This window comes from Austrofundulus limnaeus, unplaced genomic scaffold (genome assembly GCF_001266775.1).
Source record: "Austrofundulus limnaeus strain Quisiro unplaced genomic scaffold, Austrofundulus_limnaeus-1.0 Scaffold128, whole genome shotgun sequence".
NCBI lineage: Eukaryota > Metazoa > Chordata > Actinopteri > Cyprinodontiformes > Rivulidae > Austrofundulus > Austrofundulus limnaeus.
Window position 1 is genome coordinate 105,589 of NW_013952530.1, and position 15,755 is coordinate 121,343.

At 37.3% G+C, this 15,755-nt stretch overlaps 2 long non-coding RNA genes across 5 annotated transcripts in view; one reads left to right on the top strand and one right to left on the bottom strand.

The window, feature by feature from the left end:
• Positions 1–5,796: 5,796 nt before the first annotated feature.
• LOC106522372 (uncharacterized) overlaps positions 5,797–15,755 on the bottom strand; it is a 46,906-nt gene continuing 36,947 nt past the window's right edge. Inside the window, exons 4-5 of one of the 4 annotated variants that reach the window (XR_001310778.1) lie at positions 7,710–7,743; positions 5,797–6,036 (exon numbers count right to left, since the gene is read on the bottom strand). This is a non-coding gene — a long non-coding RNA (uncharacterized LOC106522372). Of the gene's footprint in view, positions 6,037–6,575; positions 7,744–15,755 lie in introns of those variants that run through there. The other 3 variants (XR_001310776.1, XR_001310779.1, XR_001310777.1) reach the window with 3 other exon arrangements.
• LOC106522371 (uncharacterized) lies at positions 8,560–9,784 on the top strand. Its single transcript, XR_001310775.1, has 2 exons — positions 8,560–9,002; positions 9,424–9,784. It is a non-coding gene; the product is annotated as an uncharacterized LOC106522371 (long non-coding RNA).

Below are 15,755 nucleotides of genomic sequence, written 5' to 3' on the forward strand. Positions count from 1 at the left end.
CTAACTCACAYATTTAGGYCCCCTAATTCTAAAGCACTAACACACTGAAAGTTTTAGCAAAAGCTAACTCTAAAGCACTAAAATAACCTAGTCATGCCTACTAATARCYTAYWATGCGATTTTGCCCAACACTGTTGTCATCCACCCTCAGTTTTGGCAGAAACAACAGCAAGGCAAAAACCAAACWCATACTCTCAAACAAACTTCTTACAAAATAACAAGAAATCAAACAAAACCTAATGGAAAAATAATCAAAAACCTGCCTCCACCCTACAGGTCAGAGCATTCGTGGCATCGGTGACATTTTGTTTTAGTTGAAAAGCACGGCCTTGACTAAAAAAGCAATCAAAWAACCAAACTGTCTAAACAAGGAGGAAAAAAAAACAACCTAATATAATTTAGTTTTATTTCTGCCTGTTTGTTTTGTTTCAATTATAACCTGATCTCAAGAGAAATCTGTACATTCTGTGCCGACCCGGAGTGTATACGTTTAGGATTTGTTGTGAAGAGTGGCCTATTAAGACAATAAATCTAAACAACTGGTTTTCTCTCTGTTGAAGCAGGGACTCGAACTAAGTGGAACGCTCTTTACCTTCCTGGTTAAGTTTGTTGCTATGCCAACAACAGACAAATAGCTCAAAAACATTTCTGTTGGAATTGTGGTATTTTATGTTCCATTATGTTTGCAAAAACTGACAGCCCTTTTTGAAGGCCATGCTACTTAAGGGTGCCTTTAGCTGCAAATAAGCACTGATTGAATGCTCTATGACAAATACTTCACATTTATTTGACTTTTTGCACTACTCGTAAGGACTTTGTTTTTCCATTCCATTAAAAATATATATTTCACATGTTTTATAGAGAAAGAATAATTAAATTTAAGTTTTGAAATGTAAACATGAAATGGTAAAACGGACAAAAGGGTTGGGCAAACGGACAGACAGACGGATGAAACGGTAAAACTAACGCACAAAAATATCCAACTTATGACTCTTCAAACTTAAAGAGAAAAACTGAACTATTCTATTTTGGTCCAGGCCTCCCTTGAAAAAGAGATCTGAGATCTCAGCGGCACTTGTGTGGTTAAATAAAGGTAAATAATRCATTTTCAAAGACAGCGAAGACTTAAACCATGCAGATACTGGTAATCTTCTCAGTGTCCTTTTTGTCATTTAATGTTTAATATAATAAAAAAATCTAGAGAAATATCATAAATTGTAGTGATAAAACTGATCTGTTTAAGGTGCAAGTTGAAGAAAAAAATGTATATGCCTGTAACTCGTTGACAAAGTTATTTTATTTTATTATTATTGTACAAAAAATGTTTTTCATCCAGAGAGAAGTTTTTTTTCTTAACAATGATTTCAATGATAATGAAGAAAACAAATATTAATATTAACAATTCAGTTGTTTTTAGCAATATATTATTTTAAGCTGACTTCAGTTCAAATCAGAGTTTGCTCTGTTTTAGATTTTCCCCACATAATTACCCCATTCAGTTTAATCTAAAATAATAATTAAAAAAACATCAATACACTGGCTACAAATCGCAATTTCTGTCTGTGTTATGATAAAAAAAWAATGACACAAAATTGTGTACACTAGGTTGCATTCAGGCCCAGGCCACCCTTACAAGATCTGCAATCTCAATGGGATTTACCTGGTTAAATAACAGTAAATAAATAAATAGTAAACTTTATCGATGACCAGCTGAGGGGATCAGGTAGTTACTGAATGATGCACAAGAGGAAAACCATCTGGAAATCAACCCTTTTTATCAAAACCATTGGAAATTAACTTGTTTTCTCGAGAAAACGGTCCACATTATTTCATGATAACGACGTAACGAGTGGCTGTGGTGGAGTGGTTAGTTAAGTTAAGTTAAACAAAAAGGTATTTTTTAATTCAGACTTCATGAAGCTGACGCTTAAAAGTCCTCTTTAAGCTATACCTACTGATTTACAGTATGAATGGTTGAACTAGATGTGTTCTGTAGAGTTTGGGCTTAAGGGTGGTGACATTGCTTCAAATTACCATATGTCTTGTTTTAAATAAATAATAAATGCTTGGCTTGAACAATATAGGAGACTCCCTTGTTGTAATTTGATCATTTCAGTGTTTTCTATAATGTCACAGATTTTTACATAATTTCATTCAGTCTTCAAAACAGAGATATTCCAAAACAGCAACCCAACAGATCCAGTCAGCTTTACATGTGAAGTCAGAACTTCTCACTGCTGTCATGTATTCTGTTTCTTGTAATATAATATTGCACCATGAGCAGTGGCACACAGAGGCTTCTTCCTGCCACAAACAGACTTTAACCATGGGGTACTTCATGGTACCCACCAAAAATTGTCTTTGTGAATATGTATGAAATCTCTTCAGGAGGCAGAAAGGGAGTTAGACAGAGACGCTGTGGTGCTGGTGTCTTCCTCAGATAGCTGTGTGTGTGAGTGTGTGTGTTGTTGGGCATGTCAAGTCTGAAGGTGCCTTAAAGTGAACCAGTTTAACTTCAGTCTTTAGATTGTTCATAAATATGAATTCTACTGACTCCCAATGGAACKGCAATGGTAATTTTTGTAACAGTTTAAAATTCACATTTTGCTAAGACATTTAAAACTAAATTAAAGCCTAGTTCAGGGGGATTCAACGGGACCACGTACAGCTCATGGGTGACTTTCGTCCGGCCCGCTTTAATTTATTATACAATTATATTTTAAATCAGCTGTAACGCCATCCATTATCTATACCGGCTAATTCCTTTCAGAGTCACGGGGGTGRCTGGTGCCCATACACAGCAGTCACAGTGCGAGAGGCGGGGTACACCCTGGGCCAGGATATGAACCGGCAACCTTCTTGCTGAGAGGCATCAGCTCTACCAACTGAGCCACCATGAGCCTCAGTTGTAAATATTTAATATCAAATTCAGTTCAACAAAAAAGAACAATGTTTAAAAATAACAATACTAATTCTTTAACATCAGGGGTTCTTAACCTTTTTTGACCTCGGGKCCCAATTTATTGAACATAAAAGTGGCATGAGGCCCAGTCAGACATGACCAATGTACGGATCAAAAAATGATAATTATTATAAATCTTGGTTTAATTTTTATTGTATTTATATTACAACTAAATTAAATACACTTACATTTTAAAAGTAAAACTCCTGTCAAATAATCACAAGACATGATTATGACAAACATTTTTATATTGTAACCTGCCCATAACAATTWTTTGAACAAATACAAAGGTCAATCAAAAGACCACTCAGGCTTATCAACACAAATATATGTATACAGTGTATATATATATATATATGAAATAGACAATTCAATAAATAAAATTGTGGGTATAAAATAAATAAATGAAAAATGTTCAAATGTTTCAAATACAAAAAAAACCTTAAAACAAATTTGATAAAGTACAGATGAAAATAAAGCCTTTTTAAACTTTTGCATGGTAGAACCAGAAGCTGCTCTTCATATTAGTGACAAACAATAATAGTAACAACAGTTTTTGACATGTTTAAAGTTTCTTTAAAATACATTAAAATATTAACTGCAAAAAAATAATTTGAAGTGCAAATTAAAGTATAGCTGTATCTGCAACTGTATTTGATAATGTTTTGAACTTTTAAAATATTGCATGATAGAAGCAGAAGCTTCATATTAGTGACAAACTTGGGCTTTTTTCGACGGGTTGTCTCCATTTTTGCTTCTACTTTTTATTTAAAATAGATTTCCATTCTCGGCAGGTTTCTAAGGTTCTTCGTCGACATATTAAAAAACTTGTTAAACATCTGAGTGGTGCACTACCGCTACTAGTGGCGAGAAAGTGTATTACACCTTATTCAAAATCAATGCAGTCCCACTGCCCTCTGTGGCCCAAAGTTAAAAACTGTTGTTCTTCTGAGGCCCTCAAGGTGGCGGTCGCAGCCCACAATTGGGCCGCAGCCCATAGATTAAGAATCTCTGTTTTACATAATGAAGTGTTTCCTCCGTACTACTGGGCAACGCCCTTCTCCTGGCCCCTGAGCTATTAGCTTTGATCAACTGTACTGTAGCCCCACTAGCAGCAAACTTTCTTACCTTGCATAACTTTAAACACAATCAGCTCCTAAAATATACCAAACTTCATTCTCAAGATTGAGCATATATTTATTACTTTTTATTTTATTTTGTTTGATAGCCAACTAATCAAATATTGAATTAGCCAACATTTATTTTTCAACTTCCAGTGCCTCTCATGTAGAAAACTTGCCAGCGAGGAAGAAGCTTGCCATCGTCGATTTCTGTATGAATTGCAGCACAAAGGCTTTCCWACAACATATTCTTATCAACTTTTCTCAAATCTTTACTCTGCAGAGTAAAACAAGCTTTACACAAAAGTTCCGAACTTTGCCAAAAGTAATGCAAGTCCAACATATTCCTGCATAGAGTTTACTTTTCAGACCCTGAGGGCACATTCATCTTTTATGCACACTCATTTAGAAAATGCACTTAGTTGTGTAATTCATGGTTTTTGACTGGAAGTTTAAAAGAAGTGATGACCATTTTCTTTGTAAAGAAGCAGTTATAGTGAATTTATTTTAAGGTTATTATTAACTTATCAAGCCTCTGATTAAATATCCAATACTGAATTCTTCTATGATAAATATATCAGTTTAATATGCTAAAAGAACATGTTACTTCAAAAGGCTGCAGATGTTAATTAGCTGTCATTTGTGCTGCTATCACCACTGTAAGCAATGACGAACAATGATATGAAGTGTTCCATGTTTCACCCTCAATAAATACAATTTTTAACATCTTGTTAAAATTGTCCAAAGTTAAAACTTAACTAGAATATGAGAAAATATTTTTGGCTCAATTTACTAATTTATTAGTAAAAATTTGTTATCATCCACCACCAAAGGCAGAGCGGGTTCACTTGTCTGTCCTGTTAGAAAAATGTCTCATRAACAACCAAACAGATTGTAATGAAACTAACAGAAAATAATCATTGAGTTGCCATCTATAAATTATTACCTTTTGGAGTTAAACTGATTCAAGAGAGCTGCCACAACTGACCCAAGAAAACACAACTAAACCAATATTAAAGATATTGAGCTAATTTGCTGTAGAGAGTCATTCACAACACATAATCTAAGTCACCTGTTTCGGATGTTATCATCCATTAAATGGATGTTATTAGCCATTATCAGTCCCATAGAATGGCTTCAGACTGTCTCAACTGTGCCGCCTAGTGGGTTCTCCGTCCAATAGAATGGCTTCAGTCTGTCAGCTGGTTAGTATGAGGCATAAAGGCACTAAGGTTAATTTTAGAGAAAATGGCATGGGCCATGATAAAGTAGACCGGACTCCGGCGGTCGCAAATTGTTGCATTCCAACAAATGACACTGGTAAACCACTAGGGGACACAGTCGGGACAGTCTGATGCCAGTCAATRTGACTGATAACTGCTAATAACGTCCATTTAATGGACTGATAACATCCSAACTGGCAAATCTAAATGCAGATTGTGCAAAGATCACATGGTTACAACAAAATCTTATGAGATTAAGTATGTTTAGCTAAACGTTTGACCAAAATAGCCTAAACTCAATTATTTACCAGCATGAGTGTTTCCTAATTTAAGCTCTAGCCCACAAGTGTCCCATCTGGCCCACCAAAGGGGACCAAAAAAAATTAAATATACTGTRTATGAAAATTTCAATATTAATATGAAAAACGTTTTTTATAATATTGATGAACTAATAATACTTCAACCTGGAAAGACTCACACAAAGACAGACTAAAGTTAGGAGGTTTATTGACATGAATGAAATTAGAGTTTGGCGCTCAGACCCCAGCAAAGGATGTGAGCGACGTGAGTTGCTGTAAGCTCAGATGAGCTGCTTAAGTTGAGTTTTTCTTCACCCCGGGACCCGTACACTGGTGGTGGTGGTGGTCGTAGGAGGTGGAAACCCATGGGAGCCGGAAGATCGAGGCTGGAGGAGGGGTAGTGGTAGACTGATGTTTGGCTGACGATCAGACTGGACGAAGTAGGGGAGGCAGATTAGTCTTCCAGAGTTGAACTTTCATCTAGACTCCATTTGTTGGCTTTAAGTAACTGAGCATTTTACTTGGATAGCACAATATTAATGTCTCAAAATAAGCTGCTTTGAAGCCAACATCGACCATAAACTACATCTCCCATGTTGATTATTAGGAATTCCCTGTAGGAAAGTGGGAGAGTTCAGAATTCAAGATGGCAGCTACTCACTACTACTCATCAGTGAGTAAAACTCTCCTACTTTACTTTTAATAGTATTTGTTTATTAATGATTTCACATTTAGTCAGTTCTACTTTCAGTKTTTATAAGAGGACGTGTTAAAACGTTGTTTCTATACAGGAAATACCAGGCAGAGCTCAGTTATTGTTTGCTAGCAGTGCTCAGCTATTGCAAGGAGGTATGATATTTAGTCGAAGTTAAACATGAAACGTCAAAGTTAATTACAACTGGCCCTTTGAGGGCCACCATAACACTCGTGGCTCTCGGTAAAAATGAGTTTGACACCTCTGCTCTAGCCTGAAACACCTTTTTAAGTTTTTTCAGTCAACTTTATAAATGAAAAAATATATAGAGCGTAGATTACTGTGCTACTATACTGTTTTAAATCCTAATAATTATCTATGAAATTCTGTTTTTTGCAGTAGTCCTGTTTGTGTACAGCTTTTTGCATTATATGTAAGTGCGTGTTTTGATGCAGAGGTGCGCGGACAGATTGTTAAAATACTCTGCAGGTTTCACTTCAGTGCTCCTCTTGCTGTCAGCCGTCTGCAAGGCCAGGTCAGCCCAGGGTCGGCCCAATCCCGATTATCCCAGATGATTGGCGGCTCTGTCTGCGGCCACAGATGACTGAGTCAGTCTGACAGCCTTATTGGAGGGGACCCAAGTTCACGGGCAGGGTCAGAGGTGACAGAAGACCAGAGGAGGGAGATGTTAGATTATGATTGGTTTATGAGTGACAGCTTGACACAGCCAGGTAGGCAGAGAAGAAGAGCGAAACAAGAGGTCAAGGTATTACTGAATGGTGTATTACATTAGTGGCCTTGGCGATGATAGTGGGATTTGTTTCATTTAGAATGATCTCATTAAGAGCAGTTTATGTGCTGCTGCCTTAGCCCACTGCTACTGCAAAATATACTTTTATAGTCCTACTTTACAGTTCCCAGATTGAAAATGTAATCGGATTATTATTCATCAAGACAGAGTTAGTTACAACCAACTGTTGTCGTTCCCAAACTGCTCTCAAACTTCCACTCCTGGTTTGAAGATTTGAAGGCCGTTAGGAAACTGACAAGACTGCCAAAATAATTATTAGGACCACTTTAAAGGGGAAGTAGATCTCTGCAGTCATTAAGGGGGAGTTTATTGGTGTGTGGGAGGGGTTTGTCAAAGACGTGATTGGTCTGTTTGACTTTTGTGGGAGGATTTTGGTGAAGATGTGGTTGGTCGGATTTACTATTTTGTGTGGAGTTTGAAGAAGCCAAAAATGATTATGTTGGATGACTGCTGGGCAGCTGTGGGGAGGCAAAATAACCAGGAAGCACCTACCATATTTATTTGTTTTGACATTTCTTCACATATAACAGAAATATTCCCCCTCCCTTTTGTTGTAAGTCGCGCATAATGAAGCATATAAACCATAGCTGTTTACTCACCGGAGTCAGACGAAGAAAATCTTGTTTTCTTTTTCTTCTCACCCGAGGCGATGTAAAAAAAAAAAAAAGACTTGGACTTTAGTTGCATGTTCTAATAAATCCATCTTAAATTAACAACCGGCTTCTGCTCTGGTCTGAGAGCAGATTGTTTTTTCAGTGACCAGTCCAGAACCGGAAACCTCAGCTACTCGTCCTGCGTAGCTCTGCAGCAAAACACACCCACACAGGGTTTTTTTTTTCTAAATAATATTTGGCCACCAGAGGGCGCACCGCAAAGGCTGAAAAATCGAGGTCTGTCTGAAATGAGTGGTGGCTTCATACATGATGATTAAATTTTTTAATGCTTTTTAAGCTCAAAAAATGATCGAKTTATACTTGAGGTTGTGTTATAAGATAAGATAAAACTTTATTGTCCATACAAAAATGAAAAAAAAAATTGTTTATATAATCTGTTTGATGTCCCCCATAAAAACAACACACATCACAACATCATAAACAATTATCATAATGATTAAAAGAAAGACAGCTAAAATGTAATCTGCACTGATGAGTTCATTTTTTCCTCCTCTGATTTAGGACACAAATAAATACAGTATGTTTTGTAATATAACTATTAATTTTACATAACTCAAGACAAAAAGTTGATAGCCGCACAAAATTTGAATGCTTTACATGTGGAGGGGTGTATAACAATATTTCTCAGTCAAAACAGTCCTAACCCTCCTGGAAAAATATTTTATTTTATATGAATATTAATTATATTCATAACACAAGACAAGAAGGTTCTAATTGCACCAAATTTAAAGCCAATAAATTATATTTACATGTTCACAATCATTTTATTATTACCATTACTTCATCTTTTAACCTGTCCCACAAGACAAGTCAGTCTGACCAATCGTGGTTAGGACAAACTCTGCCCACACACCAAGAAACTCCCCTTTATGTACTGCAGAGATCTCTTAAAGAAAAAAAAAAAAACAACCTAGGAGACAAAATCAGCGCAATATGTTTCTCATGTCAGTGGATGTTGTGTCCTTTAAATGAAAAAAATGCGTTGGTAAATTTTGTGGATGACGGCTACATGTACTGAGTACTTAGATTATTAAAAAATGATTATGATATCAGTGTTCCTACAAATACTAATTTTAATAAAAAAACATGTTGTATTTGCATCCTATTTTCAGTGACTGATGTCGGTGTGAGACCCTCAGACTTCATCTGGGATTTCGCAGAAGAACAAGCCTTTACAGCTTGTGAAAGTACTAAGAAGCTAAATAAAGGTTAAGAACGGTAATGTACATTTTCAATGTACTACAGTATTTAATGTGCAGCAGACGAGTAGTGCAGCTGCTCCTCTGTACAGAACTCCATCTCCTCTGCTCCTAATTGCTGCTTTCAATTCATCCTCCCTTTCTTAATCATTCCTGCACTTCACCCGTACTTTGATACGCCGCCTCAGATCTCCACCTCCACCCCGCTCGTCTTCTTTAAAGCCTTCATCCTTGAGTTCTCATCTCTGTCTCCGCTCAACTTATTCCAGCTCTCCTGCTCCCTGCTTCAGCATCACTATCCCCCTCCCCCATCCCTTCTCACCCCTCATTCTCACCTCCCCTCTGTCCATCTCGTCTGCGCCGTCTCTCTTCCTCTTACCCTCTCTCAACCTCTCACTAATCAGAGTTTCATCCTTTAAAGCTACTTTTTTTTTTTACAGCTGAAGAAAGAAAAAAAAGTGGGGGTCGGGAGCACAGAGCTTCACTGAAGAGCGAGCACGAGGCCAATCATCTCCACTCTCGCTCTCAGCGGTCCATCTCAGGTAAGAGTTCAAGTGCCGCTGAGGGATGTTGATATCACATCAAATCCACATCTAACTTCACCCCCGAGGCAGGAATAGCCAGATTTGTATTAAAACTGCTTGAGCACACCGGTAAATGTCAAGGCATTGAGTCTGCAGGACTACAGCACAACATGCTCTGCTCACCTTATGGTGCGACGGGAAAATGTCAAGCGAAAGATCAGCCGGACTATTGACTTTACCAATCGAACTCCGTTTAGTCAGGAGATGTAATTATCATGTAGATGTGACAGAGATAAACGGTACCTTGCTTTGACTGATGTCTGTCCCTATGCAAAGTTTACATATCCTGTTTTGAGTCAGCTACACTTCACAATCCAATAAAAGAATGCATATTGTCCATCTGCTCTCATGTCAGATTTAAGGTAAGGTAAMGGTACTTTATTGGTCATCAATGCATGTTCCCATACACTAGCTGTGTTTCCATTGCAAATGTGCGCATAACTTTGTCGATATTCTGTTAATGTCAAAAAAACACAGTTTCGCAACTGCGGTGTTTCCATTAAGTAAGAAATGTCGCGTTAAAGTCACGCGTGAATACGTTTGTTCTCACGATAAGTCATTACAAACATGTCGGCAATGGATGTAAACACATAGCATGTTGCTACCGCGACACTAGCGCTCATCATCAGAGGAGACGTCGGCGTCTTATTGAGGCTTTTGAGTGACAAGTCCCTACTTGGGAGCGGCTACGTATGCTGTGTTTTTGGGAAATTGTAGTCGGTGAGTTTACTACTTTATTTTACTACTTCTGTGATATTACTACTTACTTCCTGTTATCTTCTTCGTCATCGTCTTTTTCGCCAGTAGAAACAGCCGGTTGTTGGTCACTCCCGGGATGCGAAAAAAGTGTTTCCATTGCAGTCTTGCGAAAACACCAAGTTCGATACGGCTGAAAAACCACCTCATCCTAGCGCAAAAATATTTTGTCGAAAAACTTTTTTTTTTTCGAAATTGATGCGTTTCCATTGAGCAAGTTTATTTTCGAAATTCTAATTTGCGCATTTTCATGGTCAATGGAAACGCAGCTAATGACAAAATGTGCGCTCTGCATTTGACCCATCACACATGAGAAACACCCAAGTGGAGCAGCGGGTAGCTATGTGAGCGCCCGGGGAGCAGTTGGGGGTTGGCTGTCTTGCTCAAGGACACCATGACATGTATGTTAAAGTGCCTGTGACATGCCTATCCTTCAAATACAAAAAGTCAAAGAAAGCATCTTTATACTTGAGAAAATTGTTATTGTACACATGATTTTACCCATTTTGTCACATAACTGGCCTAATTTCTTTTAAATTTGGCTTAGCCAAAGTGAAACAGGAAGTGACATCAAAGGGGAACTCATTAATAAAATAAACTCTCTGCTCTTTGTTTATTAAAACAAAATTATTTAAATTTTAACTCTTCTTTGTCTCTCTTTGATAGCAACTAAAATAATCTGAAGAAATATCAGATTTTTCTTTACAGTCTGTGTTGTTAGCTTTTAAAACAGTACTCTGTTTACATGCTGACATTCCCTTTTGACATCACTTCCTGTTTTTTCACATGCAAATATCTCAACAACCGTTCATCTCAGCAACGTGGATTTTTTTTTTGCAATATATTATCAGTGTTAGCTTGCCTAAATTGCATTCATGATTATTACAAAAATTTGATGTCGCAGGCACTTTTAACATCACATTCTGAGAAGGGACAGAATTAAAGCCTTTCAGGTCAAATTTTGTAAAAGACGTTATGCAGGATCTCATGCAAAACTGTGAGATCTTGAGAGATGTGACCTCTTTTTGCTACCAACACAAACTTTAGCTAAATATGTGTAAAAATATAGGTGAGACCTATCTCCAACACATACTCTAAGCATTTATCGCTCAAAATCTTGCAAAACAGTGGGTGATATGCACTTTTAACAAATGTTTCCTCCTTACACTTAACCTAATGTTCTTATCTTTCAAAGAGGTCTTCAAAGAATTTTTTTCTTTTCATTCACTGTCAGTTTTTTGTGTGTTTGTTTTTTAACTACTTTTTGGTCACAGTATTGACTCTTTTCAGTGAAATGTTTTGTCCGTTATTTTCAGAGAAATGTTTATTCAGTCCTATAAAAGGCTCTCAAGCAAAGGCCAAGTTGGTGAATAAAATCACAAAGCTTAAAAAAACCTGCATCATGCACAACCTGATATTACAGTGTAAAGAAACATTTGAGCTTATTGAACTTTTAAAAGCTCAAGTAAGCACTATTCAGTTTTATGGACTTCTTTATTTTGTTGATGAATCAAATACGAGAAGGTACTTTTATGAACAATAAAGCCTCAGTGAAACCTCTTGGTAAGTAAAAGGAAAAAAAGCTTCATTTTCTGACGTCTAAACTAAAAAAAAAAACAAACAAGATATGGATTTTTGCAAAAACAGATACCATTCTTATCACATTACTTTACAGTTTTCACTGAATTAAACATGTCACATTTTGTATTTATTTATTTTTTTGGTTTGCCGATTCAAAAGACTTTGACGCGCGTTTCTAAAAATTCAAGGGTTGCGATTTTAGCAGAGCAATGACATGAATGTCCTCTTTGGCACAATTAGGTTTGATTTGGCATGTTGTGCCTCTGGGCTATAATCATACATGATGCGTTTCTAGCAGCAGGGGGTGTTTTGTGGTTTGTTTTTGAATGAGTTTGAAGCACTTTGCATTCCGCTTTTGTGCTCCAGGCACCTCTCATTTATCCACTTGTGTCGCCCTGCTTTTATTGAAGAAGCACCTGCACTCTCGAGTCGAAAATGACCACGCTTCAATGGGCTGTGAGCAGAAAATGACCCTGTTTCACTGTTCCCCCCCCCCTTTTTTTCATTCCAAACTTTAGTTGTCCAATCAGAGCAAACTAAATGGAAGTCAGATGCTCTTTTAGGTCGTTTTCACACCTGACACATTTGGTCCGCTTTAAACGGACCAGAGTTCGTTACCGGTGTTGGTCTGGACCTTTTGTGCAGGTGTGAACGCGACCTCTGGTTCAGAACCGGACAGAGACGCATTTTTTTGAGGTGGTCTCGGTCCGCTTCCAAACAAACTCTGCTGCAGTTCGCTTCAGGTGTGAATACAGATTGGATTCGAACCGAACCAACTACATAAAACATGTGCCTTTTTGGACTTCACGGGCCACCGTTGCTAAGCTAACTAAACTGAAATCATACCTGATTTGTTGTCTCCTGCTTAGCAGCTCTGCTGCCAGTAGTGTTGTAGTACATGAAACTGGTCTTGGTCTTTAAACCGGTCTCAAGACCACTTTTTATGGTCTTGGTCTTATCTYGGACTCAACAGCATTTGTACTTGGCAGTGTTGTATAAAGTACCACAAAGTGATACTTGAGTAAAAGTACAAGTATCTTACCAAAAAATTACTTTGGTAAAAGTTAAAATCTTCTTTAGGAATATTACTTGAGTAAAAGTCTTAAAGTACCTGATATTTTTTGTATTTAAATATTAAAAGTAAAAGTATTGATTTAAAATGAGCAGTTAGATTTTCTGTAATGACATTTAGGAGGTGACCTCCCTCAAAAAAAATGCAGAAATGACTATATTGTATTAAAATTATTAATTTACAGTATATTAAATTTAGGATGCACTAGTCCAGCTGTTTCAGTTTATGTACATATATCAAGGCTGCCCAAACCTTTTCCYCAAAATAAAAATCTATCTGAGGGCTGCGGCCAAATGCAATAATATAATTCATGAAATACAAATACTTCTTAAGTACAGTCCTTTTGTTTTAAAGATTATATTCTGCTGGAGTGTGACATGATTTGTTTGTGTACAAACTAATACAGTATCAGAATTTTATATATTTATACTTCTCATTCAACCGCAATCAAATTCACTCTATCCAGGAGGCACAATTTATATGGATATTTATTTTTTACACTAACAAGCTGGAATGAAAACAAGCAAAAATGAAATAAAAGTAACAACTTTCTGCTTCTTGCCTTTTTAAAAAATGTAAGGAGTAGAAAGTACAGATAACTGTGTGAAAACGTAAAAAGTAGAAGTAAAATGTTGGCTGAAAAATAATTACTCAAGTAAAGTACAGATACCCAAAAATTCTACTTAAGTACAGTAACAAAGTATTTGTACTTATTTACTTTACAACTCTGGTACTTGGTCTTGTCTGGACATTGAGGACTCGGAATTTTATTTCAAGAACAGTCAAGACCACAACTGTGGAAATATCACAGCCAGATTATTATCCAATTTATTAGTTAACAATCTTGCTTTCATTGGATTTAAAATGTAGCTACTGATTCAAATCCAAACCTGACTTATTGTTATTTATGTACTTTTGTTATCGGCTGTCACCCATCCCCACTCTCTTCACTCACACGCAGCGCTACAGGAAAGTAAGCAGTGGTTCTTTGGGAGCGGTAAAAGATGTCTTCAAAACATCAAACTAAATACTTTTTCCTCCCACTGTACTTGTGTACACAATACTCCATCTTTTAGGACACATTTTTTCCCCTAGTCTTGGTCTTGTCTCGGTCTCGCCCTGCCTTGGTCTTGGTCTGGACTTGGTCCAAACCCTAAAAGTCTTGGTCTTGTCTCGGTCTCAAGACACTGTGGTCTGTGTTTTGACTTGGTCTTCGGTTAGGTGGTCTTGACTACAACACTAGCTGCCAGCATGTAGTGGGTCAGAACATGCAGAGCATTGCAAAAAAGCACAATGTGAATGCAAACCGCAACAAATGAAAAAATAAAGTCCACTTTTGGTCCGGACCACAGGACCTATATAAATAAATAAATAAATAACGTGCCTGTGGTTGTAACCTGGCATGTTGTTTCTGTACAAGTGTGTTCTGCGATAACAGACCGAATGACACGCTGCACCTGAAATAGATGCTAAGTTTCATATTTCCTCTTGAAGTTAGCTAATTACATTAGTTCTGCTATGTCTTGTTACCTAGCAACAGCTAAAGGACAATTTCGAACATCTGCCTGTGCAAGCCTTTCAAAATCAAGGCCTTCTAAATGAGCCCTGCCTATTGTGCCCACTTCTATGATGAGGAATGAAAGTGCTGCASAGACAAAGCAAAGCCCAAGTATGAAAAGATATTTGATAGAGAAAGCCGGGACGAGTTGAATGTGTGGTAAACCTTAAYGACACGTGGTTCTGTCTCACTTTGAATAATGCTAATAAATATGCTGCTGGTCTCTCCCACGCTGCGGGGTTTTACACAGGAAATGTCAGCTTTCAGGATGGTCAATACCTGATAACCTTTTTATGCCAGAGCAAAATGTCCAAAGGCGACCACCCCGATAGACGCCTGTTTTAATCAATTCCTAAAAAATCTTTCTGAAACATTTAGGCTTTTGTTTGGAGTGAGACTTGAAGAGTGTTTTTGCAGTTTGTGCAGCCACTCATCCAGCTTAGTTTTGGTTATACTGTACAAGTTTGACTAATGCTGGTGAAGATTCCAGGTCACGATCACAGAGATGGAGACTCGTGTATCTCAGACTTAAACTTGAGTCACACTTAAGTCCCTATTACTAGAGACTTAGACTTGACTTAGGCCCTAAAGACTTAAAACTTGACTTGGACTCGTGGTTTGAGACTCGCGAACAACGCAATTCTTTTCACTGCCCGGCTCATGATGCTCACTCCCTCAATACACATGCTTTTGTTTTCTGGTGTGTATATAATTGCTTTAAAGTGCCTCTGACATGCCTATCCTTCAAATACAAAAAGTCAAAGAAAACATCTTTATTTTTTAAGAAAATTGGCATTGTACACATAGTAATATTAAAACATAATACTATGTTTTATTTAATTAAAATATAGTTTATAGAATATAGTTAGTATAGTTGGAATTTCTTTGATGAACTGCAATGAGACTTGAACTTGAGGTCAAGAAACTTGATACTTGACTTGGATTTTTGGTCAAAGACTTGGACTTGGATCCAAAGACTTGAGACTTGACTTGGACATGGAGCCAAAGGCTTGAGACTTGACTTGGACATGGAGCCAAAGACTTGAGACTTGACTTGGACTTGGAGCCATTGGACTTGAGGCTTGACTTTGACTTGCAAAAAGGACTTGAGACTTGACTTGGACATGGAACCAAAGACTTGAGACTTGGACTTGGATGTGGAGCCAAAGACTTGAGACTTGACTTGGATGTGGAGCCAAAGACTTGAGACTTGACTTGGAT